Raw genomic sequence first — 20458 nt, forward strand, 5'->3', positions numbered from 1 at the left:
GGCTTGCGCTGCGCGAGGGCGGTTAGTTGCTGCTCCGACCAAAGCGCACGCGCAGCGGAGCGCACCAGCGGCGAGCTTGCGCGCGCGCCGCGGTCAGTGTTCAAAATAGTTCAACTTTTGCCGCTGCGCTCTGTGACGTTTCCCCGCGCGGCCAATAGAAACGGGGCATCCAAACAAGCGCCGAACTCAAAATGGATGAACAGCTGATTCTCTGTGTGTCTGAATTTCCAGAGCTATACCATACAAGTTTGCGGTCGTCCAGGGACCTCAGGGTTTCATGCACCCACAGCCTCTTCTTTCTTGCTGCTCTCTTTCTTCTTATTACTAGCAGGGCTACTGCTATCGCTCGCTTCTTAGCACGGGACAGACACATGTTTTGCTGCTGACCGAAAGGTGGAACAACAATCCAATGACTAGACGTATAGTACTCCCCCTAAACATTTTGAAAACTCCGCCTACTTCGCTCTGGCGAGCATAGCGAAGGGCTGCGCTGAACCCAGCGGCAGGCGCAGCGCATGCCGCGTCCTGTGTGAAAGGGCCATAAAATGATAAGAACGGAGCGCGATGGAAAGCGATTACAGAGGCGATCACGTGTTATATTGCCACAAACATGCTGCCAATTTATCTGTCGAAAAGCGAGGCTTTAATCACATGCTGAAAGTATTAGATGCGAGGTACGTTGTCCCCAGTTGCAAGTATTTCGCCGATGTAGCGCTGCCTCACCTGTATAATACAACTCGGGAAAAGATCCGCAGTGAGCTGTAGGAGATGCAGTTTTACTCAGCCACAACGGACGATGCAGCCATATCTGAGTCTGACGGTTCACTACATCAACACTAGTTGGACTCTGCGCAGCATCTTTCAGAGATCTAACAAGCACGTGTTTTGTTGTTATAGATAAAAGTTTACATTTGTTCACTCTTTGAGCAGGCTATATGTCTGCCACAGGCATATTTCATTTTTTATATTCACACTATACTGAGAAGAGTTTATTTTTTTAATTGTAATGTTATATGTTACAAAATTTGTAATTATCTGATTTCTTGAACAGAAAATTTAAGCTACTGTGAAGTTGTTGCACTTTTGCTTAAACCTGGGTTAAAGCTTGAAATTGTTGAATGACAGAGCCTCATTTACTTTTTGTTTTGGGATTCTATGCATTTTAACTCTTGAGGACAATCATAGCAATAAAGTTGCACTTTTGACACTATATCTGATGCCTGCAGTAATTTTTTAAGTGCATTGGAAAAAAAAAAATCGAAAATTGAATCGAAACTCGAATTTTTCTTTAAAAATCAAAGATTTTTTTTTTAGGCAAAATCGCCCAGCCCTATGTGTACCTATGTTTAACTTCCTGAATGCTTATATTCTGTTCAAGTTTGATTTTTATATGGAAATTGTTACATACAGTAAATGCGTTCTCAAAGTGTCATCACACCTTCTGTGTCTGTGCAGTAATATTATGAAAATCTTTTCAGGGCTGGTGGATGCCTAAAAATGGTCTGTTTGTTAGGTTCTCTGCTAATTTCCCCTTTTTGCAACAGTGCTTCCTTTGTATATCTATTCAGTCATGTTTACTGATAAGTCTGTTATCAGGGGGGTAAAGTTAATTCAAACATTCACTGTATCTAGCACAATTGCAATGTGCAAAGTTTTTAATGCTGATTTCTACTTCCTGTTCCCTTGCTCTGAGATGACACTAACCCTGACCAATGAGCTCATCTCTCAATATTGTACCCCCCCCCCCCCCCCCCAACTAATAAATCATACTCAGTCTTAATGATTGTTGATCCATTAACCACAATTGTAATCCACAAACTGCACATAGTTAAACTCTGTTTCCTTCTCTTTCAGTTAACACAATTCACTCAGTTGAACTTGGTGCCAGAATGGAAGAGAAACCTTGTATTCTGCAATATTGATCAGTTTACTAAGCCACCAGCTTTGTTTCTGTTGTATGGAAGAATGAATCCCTGTTTATTAGCCAAATGTAGGTTTTGGTTTTCCATTGTTGTTGTTTTTTTTTTTGTTGACTTTTCGTTTGTTTGTTTTTGTTTTGTTTTATTTTTATTGGTTTTCCAATAACAGAATGCCTTTGATAGATGGTCTAGTTTGAACCAGGTGCCCAGATCTCCATTTACCTTCTCCATTTGCTTACTTAGATAATGATCATTCTTGCAGGACACTGTCTTAATGTGCTTGTGCAAAGAAAATAGGAAACATCTTGGGATGTAATGTTGTGTTCATGCTTTTGAAAAAAAAAAAAAAGAGTTTGCTTCCAAAACTCTTAGGTTACAACTGAAAAAAGGTTAAATTAATTAAAGCTAAATCATCTGAATAAGACTTGAAATGCTAGATATTTTTATTCTTAAGTCATTTGTTCCTTTCTGACTATAAGTTTCTCCACATCCCATTAATCTAAACTCTACTGGTAGTCTTGTAGTCCAAAGGATTATTTTGTGCTGGAGTGTGTGATGTGCAGCAGTTCTGCTGTTTAATTCAGTAAGCGCTGCTGTATCTTTGAGGCTGCCTTATCTAATGCTCTGCCGTGACACTTAAGACAAACGTTCCTGGGTTATCTTGACAGGCAAATGTAAGAGAGCCTGTCTTCCGCCACACTAAAATTCATTCATGGTTTATGCAAAGCACAAAGACTAAGGTAGTAAAAAAGAGTTCTTGCACAGGAAGAAGATACTGTATGGTATGCATCGAATTTCATTTCACAAAATATTTCTAGGCATTATTTAACTTTTTTTTGTATTATTATTGTCCTGTTAAAAACTAGAATCCATTAGATAGTCATTTTACTTTTAATCATTGTAGTACATTTTACTTGGCCTTTTAATTGTCTGTGATGTTGTCAAATATATGCCATTAAATACATGTCACCCTCAGCCTTAATTTTGACTTTTAGTATGAATCCAGAGGGTTAGACCTATTGTATCTAAGTATATGTTTTGTTTGTCGGTTTCCAAAACCTAGTTCTTTGGGAAATTGTTTAATTCTGTCCTCCAGACTGAAATTAAAATATTTTAATATCATATTACATTTTTGCTTTGCATTGATCACAAATATTAGCCACAATATTTGAAATTAGACAATGACAAAGAAAAATCTAGTTCAAAATTAATTCAGGCACAAAGAAAGCATGAGAACTCGCATGTCCATGTCCTCACATGTTTCTACAAAATGCTTTCAAACAGCCAATCTTACATGCGCACTTATAGCTTTTGTTTTTTCTGTTCATGAAGATATAATCAACAAACTCTTTCAAGCTGCAGTCTTTGCATCCGAGCAGTGGGCATTTCTTCGCAAATACCCATTTGAGATGTCTTACAAGCTCCTGACCATAGTGGCAGGCAGATCTCTTTTCACTATACTTTTTGTATCCATTGTTTGTGGCATACATAACTTTTATTTTTTCCTTGTATGGTCTTGAACAAACATTGCGTGTTTCTCACAAGCATCCTCTCCCCCTTAGTTTACCCATCAGCCCTTTGGGGGATGCTCCCCCTCTCTCTTTGTGCCAAAGTTCTCCCCCCGTGGTGCTCTTATTTCCTGACCTTGCCCTTTTTCTGTTGTCATCCTTTCTTGCCTCATTTTAGAGGCTTGGTTACCTCTATTCAACTAGCCACCAGATGGTATTCAAATTAGACCCCTTGCATGAAAGCAGAGTTTTTCCACACTCTTGGGCTGGAAAGTGGGCGGGTTTACCCTGAAATAGTGACCCAGAGACCCCTGTGCTTCTCTTTCCGCTGTCTGTAAAGGAATCCAGAGACGAGGACTTACTCCATGGGTGCCAGGACCGTGCAGCCCAAAGAATTTTGTGTGATTCTGGACAACACAAATCAAATGTGCTGCCTGGTTTTCAAACAAGTTATGTTGAAAGGGTAACCACAAAACTGCTTACAACCTAATGTTAGTTTAATTGGGTTTTTCATCCCTGAATGATGATTACAGTGAAAAATGTGCTGGAGTTTTATGACCAGCACATTATTTTTTACACTCTTCATATCTAAAAAGCAATATTTTTGTTTCTAAATCCTGCAAATCTTCCCCTAAATCAAGTTTGGGAGAACTTTATTGCTCCAGCACATTTAAACAATGTTAAAATACTATCTCCTATCCCTGTTTAATGTATTTTACGTAAGCAATTTGTAGGTTGATTTAAGAACTGGCTCTCTGCATTGCAATTTGTTTAAGTAAGTGAGATTTTAAGGGTCAATCAGTGGCATGAGTTTGGAGCAGCATCTAGACTTCTCTGTTTGTCCAAGCAATGGAAGATGTGGGAAAACCCTATTTGAAATGAGTTATTTTGTGTAATAACTGAAAAAAATGACACATTCAAACTATAAACAAATACAAATTGAAATAAATACTAAATATACACACCTTTAAAAGGCAAATGTTTTAGGTTGACTCTTTCACTTTTGTGTTACTGTTTCTGTCATTCAAAAGTGTTTTAAGCGGCCTTTTATTTGTGCTGTTGCTTTATTTGTGATTTTCACTTTGTGATTTGGTGATTATTCCGAGCTCATCTTTTATTTGTTGTTTTTGGTTTTCACCATTAATGACAAACAAAGTGTTAAATACTGAGGTGGGTGATGGCCTGCACTTGATGATTGCCTAGTTTTATCAATTAGTTGTTGCAGCTCTAGTTGTAGTTCTTCTGATTTTGAGCTGGATTACAACCGTTAAAGGTTCACTTTCAGTTTAAGGAATTTGATGACATACCAATTGTCATTGCCTCACACGATTTTCGTTCTCAGGGAATTTGGTAACGCAGTGGGATTGTAATGTTGACATCATGAAGCTGAAGTCTCTTTATGTTCTGCCTTCCTCTGTGGTTCTGATTACCAGTGAATGTTAATAATCTGGGTCCAAAGTCTCATGGGAATCATTGACTCGGCACCAGTGTTCCTGCCACGATTGAGGGAAGTGTGTCTGAAACTGCTGGAAACTCCACCACAACACTGCTTTTCATATCTCAACGCTTCTTCATGCAGCGCATTACACTGCTACAATCTAATGATTGTTGTGGATTCACATTTCGCATACTGTTGCGCACTTCATGTGGTTTCTTTTCACCGTTGAACGCAGCTTCCTGTCTACACTGAAGCTTTTCTTCAAAAATACTCGCTCATTTTGACTGTGGTTTTTGTGAGGGTCTCTTTCAGCACAGCTCTGACAGATGACCTATTGAAATCACTATAGAACTGTCTGCCTGTTGCCAGGGCAACACTAGCTCGCTTCTGCTTTCTATGAGCTCACGTGACTGGCTGTTGACGTCATCGGGGGAGGGACGCTGCCAGAGTTTGGTCCACTCTTGACTGCATAGGGCTTTGTGGAATCTTGAGGACTTGTTGAATAGAATCATTTAGTCTTAGTCTTGGTGGTCTCTGCTAGCTGCCAGCATCATCCTCATCGTTAGGTGTAAATAGCCAGGTTATGGACTGTTGAAGGCAGTGGATAGCAGAGGAAAAATAGAAATAGAAAAAGAGGTAAGTCATACTCCTTATGTTTCTTTTGTAGAAATGCCCAATGTTTTTATTGATTATTTCAGTATGTGATATGTGACAGAAGACGTGAGGTTATTTTGGTTCGGCTGTGCAAGATGTCAGTGTGATTATTCGTGCCCAGCTGTTGCATGCTCTCTCACTTCGTCACACGCTAACAGCGCACTGGGAGTCTATGAATAGGAGAAAGGATGTAGTTAAGCGTTCCCTTTCTATCATTCACTCCCCTGGACACAGATTGTCTCCTCCAGTGTGTCCCTGCCCTTTCAGATCCTATCCATCTCTTGTTATCGGTTGGTTTGTAGGCTGAATGAATTGGAGTGAGATAGTCCAGTTATCATTACACCACCAGCTCTGAATTTTGTCATATTGTCATAGCGGAAACAGCTACATTAGAGAGCCTCATGGGAAAGGTTGAGAGATGAGGGAGCTGGCATAATCTGTCCAAATTCTTCCTATACTCTTCCCCAACTTTTAATTTTCACCTTCCCCCACACTTTCACTCCTCGCTTAACTCATGCATGTGGGTGAGTGAGTCCGTTAAGAATGCTCTCTCTGAGGAGACGCACTTGCACCGAATACCAGAATAGCCCCATCCCCCCTGTCGCATTGAACGTGGGTGGAGGGTGATCTATGGCAGGAAGAAAACATTTATTGCTAATTGCTGGAGCTTTTTTGAAGGCTCAGCGGTTGGCTTTATTCAAAAATAGCAGACTAAAGCAAAAGCTACTTTTACTTCAAATTTGAAGGATCATCGTATACATCACTAGCTGATTTACCAGCAGCTAATTTAATGCACCAACCTACCTGAGGAGCAGACCCATGCTCGGCTTGACTCCTGTTGTGAGACATGAGTTATTAGATGTTATCGGATCCCTGTAGTGATGTGGCAGTATTTCCTATACACACACTCATGCACACACGGCCTACTGGTAGTTCAGAAACACATGGCACCAAAGAAAAACACACTCCTGCGTTGGAGGCCTGCTGGCTGTAGGGATGAGAGACACTGCTGGCAGCTTGTTCAGCACGGCCCACGTGTGTGGGAGGAGATTATCCTCGCCGCAAAAACTGCTATTGTGTGTTATCAGCCCTGCCTGTTATTACAGCATCTGTGTGTGTGTGTGTGTGTGTGTGTGTGTGTGTGTGTAGGTGGTGCTTGTGTGTATCTATTAAACGACTTAAATACACAGAGTGCCAAATGAACCTATTTTTTTTTTTTCATTATCAAGCCTCTAAGTGCTGTTTTAATAGCATTTTCAAAGTCAGTATCATTCTGATAAGCACTTAATGCCATACTGTATGCATCTCAAACCTACGCTAGTGTTTACTAAAGCACTCTTTCATTTTCGAGATCAACACTAAGTAAAATAATTTTTCCCATTTTAGGGCCCAGTGAAATAACAAAGAGTTCACACAGAAATAAAAATGGTCATTTACTCACCCTAATTTACTCACCGATTTTGTATTCATTTAGTTCTTCTGTTGAACACAAGAAAATATTTTGAAGAATGTTGGTAACCAAACAGACGGTAGCCATCGACTTCCATTGTATGGGGGGGAAAAAATACGATGGTAGTCAATGGCTACCAACAAATGTTTGGTTACCAACATTATTAATAATATCATCTTTTGTGTTCAGCAGAAGAACGAAACTCAGGCTTTAAACAACCTGAGGTTGAGTAAATAATAACAGAATTTTCATTTTTGGGTGAATGATCACTTTAAGGCCCGTTCACACGAAGTCTGATGTTTGGCATGAAAATTTGGACTGATTTTTCACATCGATCTGGATTTTTCTATTTACTGTCAACAAATCTGTTTGAGTGCGTCATACTATACTGTAAGTTCTAGTTTTATGTAACAGTAGTGGCTCCAGGCAGAACTAAGTGACTTTTCATCCAAAGTGACTTTCAGTTAGAGATCTGTACTAACCTGCATTAACTTGAACCTGACTCTAAAATGACATCTGGTCACCTGACCCAATTGATACTGTCACACTTTCAAACTTTAAATCACTCACTCACGTTAATTTCTTTGTCTGCTGATTCTTACAGCTTTCTTTCAAAGAGTGTGTCTGTGCATTTGAGAAAAACAAGTTCAGATTAATATCATTTCATATCAAAGTGGAATGATCCACTGAAGTGCCTTGAAAGGCGCAGCATTATTCAGTGTGTTGATGTAATTGACCCTTCACAGGGAGCTTGATTGACAGGTGATCTGACCAATCACAATGCCAAATCTGCTGTTTTTGTCTGACAAACCAGACCGGAGAGTAATTAAAATCAGTGTACTTGAACTTGAAAAATGGTGTGTCTTTCCACGGTTGACACAAGATACCTTCTGATGTTCATTCATGTTTATTTCATGTTATAACTAGTAAAGAGGAAGAGACGATCGGTTCACGTGCCACTTGAACTGAAGTGCTATATCGATCTGTTATGACACATTAAAGAACCACAAAACAGTATTAATTGTTTGAATTTTTTAAATTACAAAATAGACTGTTTCGTACCTAAAGTAACCTGCTCTGTCTTCATCTGTCGACGTGTTGTCACTTTCCGCTGCTTTGCGCTGTATTTTTCACTGCGTGAGAACATGATGTGTGGCGTGAAAGCAGCATGGCTTGTTGGATATAGCAAAAGCAATGAAGGGGGTCTTTGCAAAGGGTCAGTTTCACTTGCAACAAGAAGACAGGGCAGGACGTATCGAGCAGCTCCGCCCCCTTTGTTAAATTTGACAGCTTATAATAGCCACAGTCTAATAGAGTCCTCCTTTAGATTCCATATAAAACAATAATGCAAAGTCGTGATCATAATCATGTTGAGTGTGTGTAGTTCGAAAAGTGTGTAACTGATGTTGGTGAATGGCACCAGTGTTCTCTCTTCCACAGTTCAGTACTGTTTCTAATGCTGAATCGGTCTAGCTGTTTCTCCTCCTTATCTCTTCCAAATCACTGTAAAATATAGCATTCTGTGTAGAACTCAAATACGTAGGTCTGATACGTTTTGTGGTCTGTGCTGACTCGCACATATAATCCGCTCCGTGTTATGTTTCTGGAGTATGTTAGAGCATTTTGGACCAGAGCTATTTTGTCATTGTTTTGGAGCACAGTAGTTTACCTTAAGGCTAACATATTTATACTAAAAGCCAAAAAACTTCAATTTTGATTTCATGAGGGCTTTAAGTAGAAAAATATTTCATTTAATAACCTGACCTATTACAAACTCAGCTGAAATGAAACATTTACCTAAACCTAACCTAATCAGATCCTGTTCCTGTCAAGCTTAGGTTCGGTGGCAGACCTCTACTTGTTAAACACTAATTGTAGGGTTGAAAAACAAGCCATGTTGCCTGACAGGATTTTTCGCAACCGCTTACTGTTAGAGGATATTTAGTGTTTTAACGATTGGTAATTTCTGCTACATATTGTTCTTATGCAACTCTCATGCAGAAGATATTAGCAGAAGATAAGCTTATTTAAACTTACTGGGAAGTTCTGTTTTTAGTTTGGACTGTTCACGGGCTCTGTAAGAAACTGTTTACAAGCTCATTGTTCATTCTTAAAATGTGAAGGGGAGGGGCAAGGCCTAAGGCAGCAGTGGACTATATAAAAATCATCCAGAATGTTACCACTATAGAAGATCTGGCAAATTTCCTTCTGTAGTTTTATACAGTAGTGGTGTGAATTTGTAACCTAAGAAAGTTCCTCATATCTCTGTGCTATAGGTTTTACTTAGATAAAAGAGCAATAAAAATGGGGGAGAAGTTTATTATATTGAGCTTGGAGAAGTCAGAAGAATTGTAGGCTGTTTCTTGTCCAGAGTTTCTTGTTCATTTGTATTCAGATTGTTGAAGGGATTATTACAGTGAAGCTGACTACACTGCAATGAATATCTTGTTCACATGAATATCTTATTGTACATTACATACAATTAGCAAAAGTGCAAAATTTTCACTTATTTATTTTCAGTAATTTATCAAAATATTTTTAAAAGTTTGCTGCATGGTAAAAATAAGCTGCGCGTATAAAAAAAAAAACGTTTTTAGAGAGAGAAAAACATAAGTCGCATTTTATTATTTCATTCAGAAATAGGCCGACGCGAATTACAAACATTATAATAAACACTGTAAACATAGCTAGGCTATTTTAGTTCCCCCTCACTCCACAACAAATCCTTTCAAATAACAGTAGCGTGATAGAGTGGGTTTCTGCACTCAGAATTACAATGATCTTTAGGTTGTGTATGTCATTGCTTGTCTTTGGGTGGACATGAACTTTGTTAGCATGTCTACTGTTTCCATTTCAATTCCTTTCAGTTGCTGAAAGTGGGGGAAAAACCTACACTGTCAAATAGCTTGGATTTGCTCTGTTTGAAACAAATAGGAGTCATTTTTTTGCTCAGTTTGTGTCCGGCTCATTCTCTGCAGTTCACCTCATGTCAGAAAATATCCTCCACCATGCTGAGAGCTGGACACAGCTGTTCTTGTTTTGTTACGCTCTTGAGTGTTGCACACAGCTTTTTTCTCCAATACATTTTGTACATTTCCTGTAGAGATGCTTTAATTAATAGAAATGTGTATAGCTTTAAGCCTATTGCTAGATCTTTTTAGTAGATCATCTTTCTTTTTTCCCTTAAAGACAGAGTGGCCTAAACTAGAGAAATCCTTAAATAAATTATACCTTTTGTTAATGCCTTATTTCTGGTATTTCTCACATCAAATGTATTGCCATTGCTAAAAATACTCTTCTCAGAAAACTTGGAAACGGATACTGTTGCATTCCTCCTTAGTTTGCACTATTTATGATGTGTTAGTTGGATTGTTAATAGTCATTCTGCTTGTTTCCTTGGCTCTCCTCTCTCTGTGGGAAACTTTTTTTTCTTGCACTATTGTTTATTTGTTGGCACGCCAACATGAAATGCCTGTTATTATGTTGGTCATTCTTTAGGCCAGTTCCTTGGTTTAAATTCCCTTTTCTTAATTGTGGTCTCAGTCTTATTTTTCGGAGCTTTAAAAAACCCCACAAATCTGACCTTGATCAATTATATAAATACTCATGGAAGGAAATGCAGCCAGGTTCCTAGTTTAGACTGGTTGTTTGTAGTAATGGGTAATGAGGGCAAGGCCTGTGGACAGCACTGTTGAGTCCTGGTTCCACTTTACATCCACACAACTGGATGATTTTGCTGCAGAAGTTCTTGTTACTGTGAAATAAAATCACTCATGTCATGATATAAGCTTTGAGTCATATCGTCAAACTCTTCTTCAGCATAACTAGAAAACTTGTCATTTATATGATATTTCCAGGCCTTAAAAAAAAAAAAAAAAAACCTGCTTCACCTTCGCTTAGTTAACTGATGTAGTATACGTAATGCGATGGCAGGTGGCAATATTGGATAAATGGTTATCAGAGAGTGAATGTATGTAAATTATGAATGGATTATACCTTACAGTGCACAGTGGGCACACACCTATATCACTGGAAAGCTGTCACTCATCTTACTGTAGATCATCGCGATCTCACAAAGTTAATTAAAAATAATCAAAGAAGCTTTACACTGCACAGTTAATCTCTTATATACATCATGTCTACACTTTCTTTGTTTTAATGAGAGAATTCGCGAACATGTAGAACTCAGCAGAACTTCACAGAACACCGGCATTTTGGGTAGGGTGAGTGGATTGCGTTCATGAAATCAACTATGTCTGCGATTGGCTATATTGTTCAACACTGCTGCAAACACACTGTGAATAGAAACATATGACCAGTGGATAAAGTCCTGAGCTGCAAATTGACAGGATTTTTGTGATGGTTTTTGTTGTAGGTCTAACAGTTATCAGGCTGCACTCCAGTCTATCTGTACAGCATGTCGACATGTTCCTTTATTTATATCATTTTTTGTTTTTCTCTGTTCTCAGAAGCGCTGCTGGTGCGTGATAGGATGTGTGAATCCAGGTTTTGCTGTTGCTCTGTATGCTGTTGTTTGCACGTTAAAATAAAATGTTTGTTTGTATTTTCAATGCATCACAGATGCTTGTCCATTCTATATTTATTTAATGCTAATTTATTATTCTAATTTTATCAGTTAACGGTTAATGTTCGGATAACGAGCAGCAGTTGTCGGTCAGGAAAGTTAACCGAAATGAGCATCCCTAATGGAGAACTAGCAAATTCATACCTGCAAACTAGTTGCTTTTCGGCGAAATTTGCCGTTTTGAATCAAAATGATGTCATTTATGTGAATCGTCTAGATCTGAAGAGTTTGTTTTTTTGGGGGGCGGGTCTGGGCGGAGAGAGAGAAATTGCAAGCTCGTAGACAGGAGTGTGTTCGACCAAAGTCCTTTTCTCGGTTCGACTTGAAGCAGCAGTGCGCAGAACGATTGCTGTATGACATCAAAGTACCGTGAGAGCTGCAGAGAGCAGACGGTTCCACACGCTTTCGAGATATGTAAACATATCGTTGGTGTGGAACTTCTTCATCGTGAGTGAGGCAGACACAATTTCGCGATTTGTAATACAATATTGACTGTTTTTGCTCAAATTCGCTGACGAAGTTTCAATCAAAGCCACAGCAGAATTGTTTTGTGTCTCCAAGCTACACAGATGTGTTTCGTTACTGAATGAATCCATGTTTTTGCACAAATCAAGTGAGTCAATGATTCAGTAACCCATTCATAAAGACAGTAATCACTTGCCTCATTTTTGAATGAATCAGCAGTTTGAATGAATGACTAATGACTCGGTCATTTACCGCCAGCTACTGGTGCTTTGGTTTCATATTTAAAAGTATTGCATTTATGGCCCCTCATAATTATAACTATATTTTAAAAAGACAAAAGAGATGAAGAGCTTGACAAATGTTCAATGATGTTTATGCGGCAAAAGCGGAACGAAACAACTCTAATGGCAGCTCCAATCACAAATGCAAACATGGTGTTATGTTTACGCGGCGGGATATGCAATGCAAGGTGTAAAAAGACTGTATAAGTCATTATAATGAGTAATTATGTCCCCACTGGATGCAACAAATGGTTTTATTGTTTTTGTGTCGTCGCGCCGGGACACGGCATCACATTATGGTAAGGGGCGTAACATTTCCATCAGTCCGCCATTGTCGACTCCAGTGCAGGAGAAGACAAGAATGTCTCAGATTAAGCGATTGAGGTGTTTTGTTGTTGGATGAAATAATGAACAGTTACTCCTGACCTCTGAGCTGCTGAAGACGCAGGGGATTGACATTTACTTTCGCTTTGAAGGGAATGCGCTGATCCTCGATCTACCTAAATGCGTCTATGTTGGATCGAATCATTCGTGATCCAGCTTCATCTACAGTAGAAGTGAGTATAACTTTTTTTTAATGAATCTTTGCAAATCGCCTTTCCTAATAACGTGCTAGTTAGCCAGTTTTGCGGCTAAAATAAATAGTACTGCTCGTCACCCCACGGAAGAGAGGGGCAGGGCGAGCAGTTTTTACACTACCATTGAGAAATTTTAACCAAAGTATGTTGGTAGACAGACTTTTCATTAAGACCCTAAAGAATCATATCAACTTGTGGAAAATGGACATACGATGACCCCTTTAAATGTATTAAAGGAGTAATGGAATATAATTACAGTATTTTATTGTGATTAAGCTATAGGACGTGTGCATTTATACTAAATGTCTTTTAGACTACTGTTTTTCAAACATACCTAAAAACCAAATAGTTATATTTTTACCATGGTATTGAGGTGCTATGTGTGGTTTTAACTGTGATTATCATGATTTAAATGTGTGCTACTATGGAAGACCAATGATTGATTAATTAAAAATCAGAATAATTAAATTTCACCATATAAAAATGAGGTTGCTACAATTCTTGCAGATGTTACTGATTTTCATAATGAACAAAAATTTGCATCTGCGTCTTAACTCAAGCTACTACTACTATCAAATGTGCATTTCTAAGAGATAAAAAAAGTAATATTATTATTATTATTAATATTATCAGGCAGCCCAAACATGTTTCTTGATTTGAAACAATGTTACTCATTAGAACATGCAGAAACTAAGAAATTAATTTTAAAATAAATTAATTAACAGTCTGGTTTCTACAACTTTCACTTTGGAGCAAAAATCTGGCTTAAACTTGAAATAAATATTTGACATTTATTGTGGTAATTGTCGATATCGACTGATATGAAAAAAGCTGTGAAACACTTGATTGATGATATGGACAGAACAGAGTTGTCTGATTTGTGTGACCAAAAGGAAGAGCAGGCTAGCCTACCGGTGGTGAATATACGACCCGCAGACAGAACATGCAGGTTGACGATGAGTGACTGAGCAGAATAAAGATGGAGCAAAGTGTGGCTGCGCTGTCCTTGAAGAACGTTCAACTCGGTTTTGTTTGTTTTGCTTAGCCTATCATTTTAAATGACAGATGCCGATTTTATTTATTTTTCTTCTGCGACACTTTTCCTAGGCTACTGTGCTTACTGCAACGAATTAAGCATTTTGACAAGACGAATAAAATTAGGCCATTTTTGTACAACCTACTTTTTTTTTTTTTTCTCTGCGACACTTGTTCCTATTGTTTTGTAAAGGTTAAACGAATTGTATCCTGACGAGACGAATAAAAATAAGGAATACAATTTTTGTACATATTTATTTTCTCTGTGGCACTTTGTTTTCCTACTGTGTTGGCAGCAAAATGTTAAACAAATTTTGTGCTTTACTTTTATCGGCAGCAAAATGTTAAACGTTTAACATTTGCTGTCAATAAAAGACTCTTGACAAGACGAATAAAATAGCAAATACAATTTTGTGCAGACTATACTTTTATATGTTAGCCTATCTCTCTTTCAGTAGAGGAAATTTAAATGTGGGATTCTGGAAACGAGATCTAAATTTAGCGGGAACGGTCAGGTCGGGAAGAAAATTATTGAAAGCGGACAGCGGGTGAACAAAGAGTGAATATATCGCAGGAGCGGGTGGGTGCGGGACTTAACAGTCCCGTGCAGAACTACACTTCAGAATTTAAAGAGGAAACAATTCCCTCCTGAAAGGAAACAATTTCTTGCTTCACAGTATATCCTGACCTATTCTGGCATGAGTTCAAAGCTGTCCTGAGTTTCATATATTCAGTTTTTTCTCCTGAATTGCCTGGGTGACGTGACCCAGGGTGACAATGATGATCTGTTGCGATGACAACCTTACTGATGTAGTCACCTTTACTCTTGCCTTTCAAATCATTCATTGTGCTCACATTTATCCTCCATCAGTCAGTCACTAGAGCAACATAGTACAGCAATTTCAATTGCTTGTACACGGTTCATTTCACATGGTTCATTTTTGTCCAGTACTATGTCTCATAGAAGAGTTTTCACATACTCAGATGAGCCGTTTCTTTATTGAACAGTGGATAATGAAAATTAATAACTGGCAGGGACATGCACATACATTTTTACGGGGCAGGGGCTCAAGTGGAAAAAAGGGCACTTCTCATATTTATTTATTTTTTTCTAAACAAAACGTTAAATATAAAACTGCCAGTAGGTGGCAGCAAGTCACTGTTAATAACGGAGTCATTGCGACTGAACCAAATAATTTATACGGTTGATTCAGGAACAAAACAGCATGTTGCTCAGAAATGCAAATTGGAATTATATTTGTTGGCGAAATAGAGCAAAAACAGACAATATTGTGTCTAAAACGCAAGTGTCTTAATATTAAATTATTGTTTATTGAACTGCTGTATAAAATCAATATCACATTTTTAATCATGCTGCTTTTTGAAGGAAAAAACGTCAGTCTTCGTGTGATACTGATTAACTACATGATATAAATGTATACATTTCTGCCCCCATATCTTGAATTTAGTCATCCTAAATGCATTTTAATAAACTGAATCATGCAGTGAAAGAACACACACCGGTCTATCCTACTAGACTTCCTGTTGCCTTAGCTAAACTTTAGCTAACTTACATGGTAGCTCTCATGAGTCATGGATGTTAGCAAGACAAATTAACTATATTTGTCTTTTGTCTTTTGTATAATTAGCTGTAAATTCAAGGCACATGTAGCTTAGTCTTTTGTTCATCACAACTCCCCTCCACGCCAAAACAAACACAACTGGAAAGGAAGGGAGGCTCTCTGCCTGTCTGTGATCTGATGTGCCGATCAGTTTGTGCTACACTGCTGTGTGCCTGCGTGAAGACACAGAGGGGAGAAAGGCATTGGAACTCGACATTCTCTCAACATTTCCCGACCTCACCTGATATCTTGATTTGTTTTTTTTTTGTTTGTTTTTTTGTTTGACCGGGACAGCTGTGCCCAAACAGACACACATACACACATATATACATATATTCATTTATTAAAATAAAATAAAAAACCCAAAAAAAGGGCACTTGCTGTTGAGGAAGAAAAAGGACAGGTGCTCAAGCCCCCTTTGTTGTCTATGTGTGCACATGCCTGATTACTGTTATATCGTTCACCCCTATGCTGAAGTATTTATTTGGTTTTTGCGACATCAAGGACAGCTGGAAAAGTCATGGATTCACTGGGCAAACAGTGCAGAAACACTAATATTTTGAAATTACAAAATGACAAGAGGCTGAAAGCAGCGAACAGGGTGGATATTAGGGATGCATTAGGGACCGATACGGTCATTTTCTGCGGATCAGGTATCGGTCAGACGAGACCGATCCAAATCCAATATTGTGCGTATACTATTCGGTGTTATTGTTGAGCCCCACGAAAGGCACAAAAACATTATAAAGCACCATAAAGTTTTCGTGCACTATATTTCAAGTGTTCTGAAGCTGTTCCATAGTTTAATCTGAGGTATAGATGAATATTTAAGTCTTTAAATTCAAGTTCAGGTAAACTCTTCTCTCCGCCGCGGCTGTCTGTCATCCTCCATTCAGAAATCAAACTGCGTGTCGCGTTCAGTTACTATAGTCAAACTACAGTACAGGTTTAAAACTGTTAAAAGAAAAGGCTTAATAAACTTACGCACAGATTTAATACACTACGCATCAATATCTCTTCCCTTTGTACTTTGAACGTTTCTATGCGGACTCAGAGCGCTGCACGCTGTGACTCCGTGTCGCTTCAAGCGCATCATTCTGCGCACAGCATGCTTTTTATATTTTTTAATTTGTTATTTTTCATTAAAATTATGTTATCTATATGTAGTAGATTGTTTTTAACACACAAAAGAGTAACACACACAGACACACAGAAGTATAGAAATTCTACATCGATTAAAAAAAAACTGCGCTGGTATCGGATTGGATCGGTATCGGCAGATACTCCGAATTTATGCTAGATGCTATTATATTACTTGGTGTAAATAGTGGTAGATATCTTCACCTCAGTATTGTAGTACATAACAACACTATGCAGTAGTAACGCATTGAGTGTAAATTATAATTATGAAAATTATTAAATGGATGCTGCTAATTGGTGCAATAATGCCCTCCCCCACACCTAACCCTAACTGATAAACACCCGTGATGCATGTTATTTTCGACTTTTTGATTATTTCCTTCATTTTTATTGATGATAAATGGCCTTGCTGATGTGAAAAGGGAGAAGAATGAGTTTGGCAAAAGGCGGATTTAAACTCAGGCTGATCATGTCAAAGAGGAAATGATACTGCTGCTGTTGTTCATCTAATATTTGTTTATTTGATTTAAGCTGCATTTAAATGAGTGAAAACTATTTAAAATTGTTTAGGTTTTAGTTAACAATAAAAACTGCTGCCCTGCTTTTTGCCTTGTCTTGGCTAATTATCCTTTCTAGATCCTAACAAAGTCTTGTCAGCTAAGATCCAGCAAAGATGTGTTTGTGCTCTGCTGGGGAAGTGGTAGATTGAGGTGTGACTAAGGCCTGAATTGTCTTTTCCCAAACATTTTACTGGCTAATGATTTAAAGATTACGCTTGCTTGCGCTGGATCACAAACAAAGCCAACTATTGGTAGGAACAGTCACAAATTCAATAGTTTCCCTGTGCAATGCTATCACTGTTAGTCTCTTCTCTCCAAATGGATGAAATCCAGATATTTAAGGAAATCCGTTTAGAGCAGCAGTGTTCCGTCTAGAGATGCAAACATCTGTAGTCTTATTGATTTATTGTTTTCTCTCTGCTAACCAATGCTGCATGGAGTGTCTGTTTCCATAGCAACATGGCAAGAGGTCACAGAGATTCATTATTGTACATGAAGACAGCGTTGCGGCTAACTGCGTTGTAATTAAGCCCCAGTCTGTCCTCTGTGTTTAAATTGATGTTCAATTTAATCAGGAGGGTTAATGCTGGATGCTTAATACATGCCTGTCAGCCATGACACCTCTTAGCTGAGAACTATTTCTCAGCGCATGACATAAAAAGAATGTTGTGAATGTAGTTCATAGCTAATGCAGTGAGACCTCAGCATCTGCTTTCCTTGTCAATTTACAGCTGAAGATAGATTAAACGCGTATGAATATTCAGTTGCAGAGATACAATCGACCGTTTCAGTCTTGAGTCACATGAGAGAGTTCAGAACACAAAGTCCAAACAACAAGCCCTTGAGTTGTTGTTCTGTGTTTACCGCTAATGGCCTCTATCATTAGACCGAATGGCCAGGTTCCTGGGCAGACACACAGTGATTCAATAGGGAATTTGGTTCTTGTCTGCTGTTATATGTAGTTAAAGAACAAATTGGTTGTTCTGATTCCATCCTCATCTGATTCCAGTCTTTCCATTTACTTTTAATCTTGTTCTGTGATTCAATGTTTAAACAGAAGTACAATATTATATGTCAAACGAAGAAGGTGTGTCTGGGATTTGCCTGAAAGGGTAAATTATGTATTTTACGAAGCATGCTTTGTTCCCTGATGTAAATGTTAGTACCTGGAATTTATTTCTGGTTCTAGAAAAAATAAACTACTTTAAAAAAAATCTTTCTTACATGTAAAATATCAGACAATATTTATTGTTGCATGTCACTGTTACCAAATAATAGGTTGGTGTGCAACAAAGTCAATAAAATAGCATGTGTGTAGTGCTCCCATGTTTTATTCTCCCTCTTTCCTCTGTATTTTCCTTTCACTAACTCGTTTGTCTAATAATTAACAAAGGAAACAGCAAAAATGTTTATATCATATACAGCGTGTCTGTACAGCAATCTTACTGTTTTGCAGATTTATCTTTTTTTAATTCACATTTTGTGAAAAGCTGAGTTCATTTAATGTAAATTGTTACAGTCATAGTGTGTGTAATCCAAATATGGCATTATATCCCATATATATTCATAGGTATAATTTATGTTCAGATAAGTTTGTCAAATACAAAAAAAAAAAAAAGTTTGCCCAGCATGAGTAGAATCAATTGACATCACTGATGAACGATTCAAAATATGTCCAATTGTTGACAGCAGCTGCTAGCTAATATACTAGTAGTGTAATAATACCTGTAACTGAGGGAATTTATGAAGTGTAATTGGATACCAGACACTGGATTCGAGAAAAATGTTCTTTCACACAGATTTCAGAGGAAGAAAGTTGTTACCGAAGCTGCATGATTTTATTCACTCTGTCAGAGATTTCATGTATTCAGTGGTTGAGTTGGGGGTATGTTTTAGTGTGTATTTCAGTTTTTATGAAAGCGCTACAGCAAAACTACCCCCCCCCCCCCCCCCCCCCCACACACACACACACACACACACATGAAACCAGTTAGGACAGGATGTACTGTACTTGTGCAGGGCATTCAGAAAAGCAGTGTCAGATCTTTAAGTGCCCTTAAGTTTGAAGAGCTACGCTATAGTTCTAATCAACCAGTGAGTACTATCTCCTCTTCTGCCCTAACCTTCACCCCTCAGCTCTAGTGCACATGATTCATTCGGCTCATTTAAAACTATTTAGATGTTATGTTGTGACTCTTGTATACAATACACAGGACTGGGGGATGTTTGTATGCATCTGAGTGTTTGCCTACATTTTTAATAAGACAGTTGTCTGATTAGTTCAAAGATCCATGACCCAACTGAGACGCATCAGATGTCACGTACCAGCTGATCCTCTCCAGACCTTCCGGCCTGAATGGAGGCTCTGCAGCTGGGGACTGTGAATGTCCTAAAACATGGACTCATTTTTCATTTTTGTTTTGCCATTTTTATTGATTGCTAGACATTAATGTCTAGATATGTTTTGTACTCTTCAGATTTATCAAAGTTTTTGTTGGTTTTGTTTTGACATGTTTTTATTTATATTCGGTCTCATTTTTCATTTTTTAAAGAAAATCCTAAAGTCTTTTAACATTTGGAGGTGGACGGCTTATATAAATTATCTAATGTAATATTATAATTTGTCCTCAAACTGCTTCTAAAAGCGCAATGTTTAGATCTGGTCATAAGGGAGATTGGAAAGTGTGCTGGTGTTAATGATTGTTTTATCTTAACAGTATATTGGGATATTATTCCGTAGAATTCGAGCATCTTTAAGGATCTGTGTTTGCATGATAAAAGCCATCTTGTCTTGTAAAATTGACTATATGTTGTATGCCTTCTAGAATCGCTGTGCATCTATAGATGATGATAATGCAGCTGCTACGCAAAATGAATTATTGAGAAATGTGTGTATGGCTTTATAGTTTTGTTCTGTTTATGTTCTGAATTACTGCTCAGATTCTGTCATCTGTACTTCTAATGAGGACATCAGAGGCAAAACAGCTGCACTGTCCGATCACATTTCCCTGAATTGGAACATTTAAAGCCAGTGGTTTTCATGCCTTGATACCATAACTTGCTTGAATGGGTACTGAATGGGTAGACTCGTGTCCCATTCAGCGCTGACGGTCACTAAGTCACTGTAGTATTGGTCGCTGTGGGTGGCCATAGCTTATGAAAAATCCCAAATTATCAGAAATAGCATTTATTTTATTGTTAGTTAAATTCTAATTTAACAAAG

General features: G+C 38.1%; 1 protein-coding gene across 3 annotated transcripts in view; it reads left to right on the top strand.

Moving 5' to 3' along the window:
• The window catches only part of LOC306886978 (neurocalcin-delta A), a 52401-nt gene that overhangs the window by 24412 nt on the left and 7531 nt on the right, over positions 1–20458 (top strand). The window contains exon 3 of one of the 3 annotated variants that reach the window (XM_079444408.1): positions 12777–12857. The exons of 1 other annotated variant lie outside the window; for it this stretch is intronic. The gene's annotated coding sequence lies outside the window, so the exon portion shown is untranslated. Of the gene's footprint in view, positions 1–5334; positions 5502–12776; positions 12858–20458 lie in introns of those variants that run through there. One more of the 3 variants, XM_079444409.1, reaches the window with a different exon arrangement.

Source organism: Barbus barbus (genome assembly GCF_936440315.1).
Source record: "Barbus barbus genome assembly, chromosome: 21".
Classification (NCBI taxonomy): domain Eukaryota; kingdom Metazoa; phylum Chordata; class Actinopteri; order Cypriniformes; family Cyprinidae; genus Barbus; species Barbus barbus.